This window comes from Bos taurus, unplaced genomic scaffold (assembly GCF_002263795.3).
Source record: "Bos taurus isolate L1 Dominette 01449 registration number 42190680 breed Hereford unplaced genomic scaffold, ARS-UCD2.0 Leftover_ScbfJmS_2066, whole genome shotgun sequence".
Classification (NCBI taxonomy): domain Eukaryota; kingdom Metazoa; phylum Chordata; class Mammalia; order Artiodactyla; family Bovidae; genus Bos; species Bos taurus.
In genome coordinates, this window is record NW_020191154.1 from 1 (window position 1) to 6,121 (window position 6,121).

Genomic DNA, 6,121 nt, shown 5'->3' on the forward strand with positions numbered 1-6,121 from the left:
AGCTGAGTGCTAGACAGGTTTCATTTCCCAGGAGAGATTTTTTTTCATGAGAGGGTGGTTAAGGAAAGAAGAGAAAGTAGGGCCTGTCGTGTTCCACCATCCCCTAGACAGGATCCACAGGGGTGACTCCAGCCCCTGAGGGGCCGCTTGATGTCAGGGAGTGCCGGTAACACATCGAGTGTGGCCAGCACTGGGGGAGTTCTAGGGAGTGCACTTGCTAGGGCCTCATAACCTGCCAGGAATGAAGAGACCTTATCTCCGTACTTAAGCAAGGCTAGGACAGTGGTGGGGAGGAGGGCGGCGAGGAATGGCCATTCTCCCCACGGTGGCTAAAGTGATTCATTTCCTTTCAGATCTATCGCAATTCCAAGTTTCAGAGAGACAAGCCTTTGCTCCTGCAGAACATCTAGAGGAAAGGCGACCCCAAAACAACTGCTCAGCCCACCACCAGCTCAACAGTGTCCCCAAAGAGAAAGAAGCAAGTGGTGATGACCAGACACTCTCCTCGATTTCATCACAATGAGTCCACCCAAGAGGCTGACAAGAAGGTCCAGAAGGGAACCCCAACGGTTCACAGAATCCCCCGCCAGTGCTCATTTCTGTTTTGTGGCCTTTGGTTTATAGGCAGTATAGCCGGGCAGGCCAGGGAAAACCATCTCCCCAGTGAGCTGGGTGGCCCCAGTGGAGAGGGCATGTCCAGCAATTCCATGTCTGTATCCCCGGCTACTGCTGGAAGGGACGGCGCAGGGCAACTGCCCAAGAGTCCCCCAAGGTACCCAGATTATGGTTTGGTGATGACATAGGTACAACACCTATGATTCCATCGTGAAGGTGCCATTTCAGTTGTGGCCCCAAATGAGGCCCCTGAGGTGGACGAGGAGGAGGAGGAGTCCTCAGATTACACGTGTGCCCTCTGTGAGCAGTTCAAGGACAATCCAATCCCTGAGCTGCCAGGTCCTAGGGACACTCAAAAGCATTCTCTGTAAGCAAAAATCTATTTCTAGCTCTAATAAAGTACAGCAAAACTCGACGGGAGTAAATAAAGAATTGAATGAGAAGTGTGAGTCTGTGTTCTGTCTGTCTATGCTATTCACACACGGCACTGGGTGAGCCCGATGAGGCTGGAAGCCCACACCCCAAGCAGGCCTCAGTCTGGTCCCCATGGTCCCTTTTCATCTGAAGCAGCAGCATTTCACACGTTTGGCCAAGAGTGTGGCTCCCGAGCCATGCGCTGAGGCCAGCCTAGGACAGGTGGGACCCTGGGCCTTGCCTTTCACACAGCAGAAGACCCAGTCCTGCTCCTGATGATGGGAAGTGTCAACTTCCATGAGTCATGCACCCTGAAGCAGAATGGGATCCTCCTGGGTCCGCCGACAATTGCCACAAGTTTCTGATCAGCAGCTGAGTGTCTTCAGCTCCCAATCTAGGGGCATGCCCAAGAGGCCCACTGGAAAGCAGGGTCCACTCCACCTGCCAAGGGCCTTGGAAACACATGACCCCAAACCCAAAGACAAGTACAAGATTTCCACAAGCTGAATACCAGCCCTTGTTGCTCTGCCCTCATAGTTGTATTTAGGATCTAGGTACCATGTCCAACACACACCCCTTGGTCCAGACATAAGCCAAGTGCCCAAGCATCCTGCAAGCCTGGTAACACTGAAGAGGGGGTCACAGAGGTCTGGCTCTTTCCATCTGTCTCCATGCTGTCTGTTGACAGGGGCGTGGTGACCCAGAGGACCCGTCCATCACATGCAGTCTGTGGGGAAGTCAGGAAGGAGGGCAGGACAGGTGGACAGAGGCACTTGGTGAGTTCCAAGACAGAGGGTCCTGAAACTCTGGGAGCACTGAGGAGGGGGCAAGGGTCCCGCTAGCTTTGCAGCCTAATAGCCTGCCTCTGGTCCTTTCTCAGCACAGACAGGCACAGTCCTGGGCTTGGCTTCCCCCTGACCCTCACCCCACCCCTCAGGTCCCAGCCCCATCACTGCCCATGCTCTGAAGATCCCTCATGTTACTCTAGGCCTGCTGAGGGCAGATCTGTGCTAACCAATCTGGCCTTGGCCTTGGGGGCCACACTGGACGGCCCTGCCAGGTGTCTTCCCTAAGCCTTTGGGAGGCACCTTCCTCCCAGCCCTTCCCCACACAACTGACTCCACTGTCAGCAGATGCCCTGGCCCTGCCCAGATCCTAGAGAAAGAATGAAGGAGAGTAGGAACGTCTGTGAAGGGAGCGCTCCCTGTTCTTGCCAGGGGTTTAGCCACTGCTATGTCTTCTACTAGGGTATGTGACTGGATTCCATGCTTGCCCAGTTTGTGCCATTCAGTATCTCAGCCAACCCAACCCCTTCCTCCTGAGAGCCTCTGAATCTCACCTGTGTGGGTGGAATCCCTGAGCAAGAAGTGGCTGCAAGCACTCCTATGGCCTGAAGCAGAAGGTGCCTGCTTGGTGGCCAGAGGAGAAAACACTCTTCTGCTTGCTTGACTGGGCATCTTCACCTGCACGAGGACCAGAGGAACAGGGAGAAAGTCACCAGTGACAATACAGCAATCTTGGACAACAAGCCACCACCGTCTTCTCCTCACCAGGGGCCTCAGACAACGGGGTCCCAGGAGGGCCCAACTGATGAGAAACACACGTGCAGGTTCCCTCAGGGTGGGTTCTGCTCATCACAGCAGCTGGCCTGTCCTCACCGGGCTGGGACAGGGACCCCACGATGCCTCAGTTTGCAGCACATAAACCCATACCCCAGGAGTGATTGTGACTTACAGCCCAGGAGACCCTGCAAAGAACAAGAGAAAATGACTCCTCCCCTCACACTGCCACTCTGGAAGGATCCGGGAGCCGCAACAGTCAGTGGGCCGCCCTCCATGGACTCCTGGTTGGGCCCCACCAGGAGGGGAACTGGGGACAAGCAGCTGAGCCCTGCAGGGTCGGGTGGGGGCGACTCCCAGCGGGAGGGTGGGGCTAGCGTTAGGTCATAGTCCAGGGGCGGGGTAAGAGGTTGGATGGCAGGTCTGGGGCATCTTCCCATGTGTCCCAGGGCATTGCTTGGATGCACATGTGGAAAGAAAGCAGTGGTGGTGGTGGGGTTACTGTGGCTGTGGAGGGGGCCAGAAGGTCCAGCTTGGCCTCCTGGCAGGCGCTCCTAGTCCCAGAGCCTGGAAACCCCTGCCTGGAGGTACCATCTACGCATGAGGCAGGTCCTGCCTTCCTGCAAGCAGAGCGAGTCGTGGGCACTTTGGGATGGTTGGGCTGCGGCCACCAGGCAGGACAGTGGTCCGCCACTAGGACCAAGACAGCTGACAGCACTGGCTGGCTTCAGTCGCATCGTGCCCACAAACACTGACACCTGTCATTTCCGGTGTGTATGGCTTCCCTTACTCACGTAGGCACGCAGTTACATAGACACACAAGTACGAACAAAGGTGCATTCCCTCACCGGCCCTGTCCGCTAGGAGACAAACTAAGATCCGTCACGCTCTGAGGCACCTGGAAGGTCAGGCCGGGAGGAGCCTCGAGACCAGCAGCCTGAAGCAGGACCCAGAGGAGGACCAGGAGGTGAGCGGCCTGGTGGAAGAGAGGGGGAGGAGGTGGGAGGAGCAGTGTGGGAGGAAGAGTGTGGGAAAGACGGAGCTGAGGTGGAGATTCTGGAGAAGGACTCAACTCAGGGCTGGGGCAGGGCGGGACTGGGACAGAAAGGGGCTTGGGTGGGGCTGGGGCGGGGTTTGGGCGTGGCTCTGGGTGGGGTGGAGCCACCAGAGGCAGGGCGTGACTGACAAGGATGGAGCTGTGGGCCCAGGAAACCCACGGAGAGTGGGCCTGTCCAGCTTCATGGCAGAGGCCAGACTGTGCCCTTTTGAGTCCTTGCCATAGGCGTCCAGTCCGTGAGAAACGGCGAGAGTCAAAGTGACCGTGACCCAGTGTCTTCAGTGACTGCATCTGAGCTTCAGAGTGGACCTCAGGGGCCAGGGAAGCAGAGAGAGGCACGACCTCTGGGCAGAGTTCCCCATCTCTGGGCTGAAAACCCAGGCTGTCTCCCCTCCAAGCTACCCTGGGACTGCTGGCCCAGTGCTGAGCAACAGTCTATCTGTTCTTTTGCAGATGTGGAAGAAAATCCTCCCTGTGTTACCTGCTGCCCCTGGGACCTGAGATGTCTCAGAGAAAGGCAGCTTTGCCTTCAAAACTGTTTCCTGAACTCTTCCTCTTGTCTGGGGGCTCAGCCCACCCAGGGCAACCACCTGACTCTGCTCCTGACCGCTGCCCTGGCTGCTGTGTCCCTGCCTCCCAAGTGCCTGATCACAGTAAATGCTCCTCTTCCTGTCCCCACTGCTACTAGTTGAGCTCAGGCCTCATGGCCTGGGGCCAGGGCTGTCAGCCTAGGCTCCCCCACCAGCTTGGACCCCTCTTGTCTCTCCTCTTCCACCCAGTGTTGCGCACACTATCGATTCTGTCGATGTGTGTCACACCGCACACACATCTGTCCTCAACCCTGGATGGGAAGTACAGCTGAGCCCAAGCCCCAACCCATCCATGGTGCCCTGGGGGGCTTCCTGTGGTCCCAGGTCTCCTTCCTCATTTCCCAGCACTCTGGAGGGCTGTGCTGGCCCTGGGCTCTGTGCAGAGTACATCTGGGACCCCACACTTCAGATCGTGCAGTTCCTGCCCCTGGACTGCTGGCTCCTCTTGTCCTGACAACCTACTGTCCTTCCAAGCACAGCTGTAACATCCCTTTTCTGTCTGCCCGAGTGTCATGTGCTTTCATCTGGCAGTTCTGGGGCACCCTGCATCTTCCTGTTGAAGCCTTTGCCCTGTTCTTCCATCCAGGCTGTGGCTGCTGTGCACAAGTCTGGACTGCCAAGGGTCACCAAGTCCCAGGAAGGCAGGGTCGATGTCTCACTGGTTCCCATTAGCCAGGCACCCATGCAACTGCTGCCGTGGGAATGTTATTCTGAGCAGTACTTTCCCTTCTAGCATGCTCTCTCCTTGCAGAACTCTCCCGGCTGTGAATTGAGGGGCAGAGGCTGCCTCCTGGATTTGAGGCCTCAGTGCTGCAGGGACCCGAGCGAACACCACACCCAACTCCCTCATGCTGGTGCCCGGATCCTTGCCCCAAGAGTGGTTATCAGCTACCTCCATATACCCCAGAACCTCCTGGTAGTGGTCTCAGATCATGAGAGAGGGTCCTGTGAATGGTAGGTAGGCTGCTGCTGTTCTTTCTGCATCCTGGTTATGAACTAGACCTTGCCCAGTGAACTGGACACCTATGATGTGTGGCTGCTGATGGGGGCAGCTGTGAGGCCCTGCTCCATGGCATTTCTCCACACCTGTCCCATCCTTGCTGCTGGCACCAGTTCTCCTCACATGCCCAGATGTGTAGACCGATCCACAGGGGGTGCTGCCTCCCACCCCACCTGGGTCTCTGAGGCTTGGTGAGGGTTCTACTTTGCTCCTGTTGTGTGTTTGCAGACAGCACTGACCTGGGAGGGCTTGACACAGATTCTTGGTTTCCCTCATGTCCTCTTTGGCCAATGTGGTTTCCTCTCTGAAATGCCTGTTGCCCATATATCCACTTAGCTGTGTGTCCTTTCTGTGCTGAGTTGTGGGCACTTCTTTTGGGGTCTGGGCACTCATCCCACCCTGGTGTTTGTATTGCAGATTCGTTCTCTTCTGTTTTCAGGCTAGCAATGGACTCAGTATTCGCCTTGTGTCTCGGAGCTGTAAGTGCCCCACAGGTCAGCATGTGTCTGTCAGGTCCTTCCACTGGGGATTGCCATCCACCCCCAGGCTTGGCACCTGGGGCAAGCAGTCCTCAAGGAGATGCTGCCCTGGTGTCCAGCACTCTGCCCATGAGAGAAGGCTCTTTCACCTCCATGTCAGTTCCTCGGTCCCTGCCTAGCTTTGGTTCTGGGCCTCGGACTCCCACACGCAGGACAAACCCAGGGGCAGCCGTGTAGCTCCAGGAGGTCAACCAGACCTACTTCCCCTCTGTCCCCAGGGCAGCTCCCATTGACCACACCCCTTTGCATACAGCCCAGATGGAGGGGCCAGCCTGAGAACCGGACAAGTTTCTGATTTCATCTCAGTTCTGCTGCAGTTCTTTGATAGGACATGGCACACATATGAC

At 56.8% G+C, this 6,121-nt stretch overlaps 1 pseudogene; it reads left to right on the plus strand.

Moving 5' to 3' along the window:
• The first annotated feature begins 353 nt into the window (after nt 1-353).
• Nucleotides 354-4,689, plus strand: LOC112445595 (heat shock transcription factor, X-linked member 3-like; annotated as a pseudogene).
• Nucleotides 4,690-6,121: the final 1,432 nt, after the last annotated feature.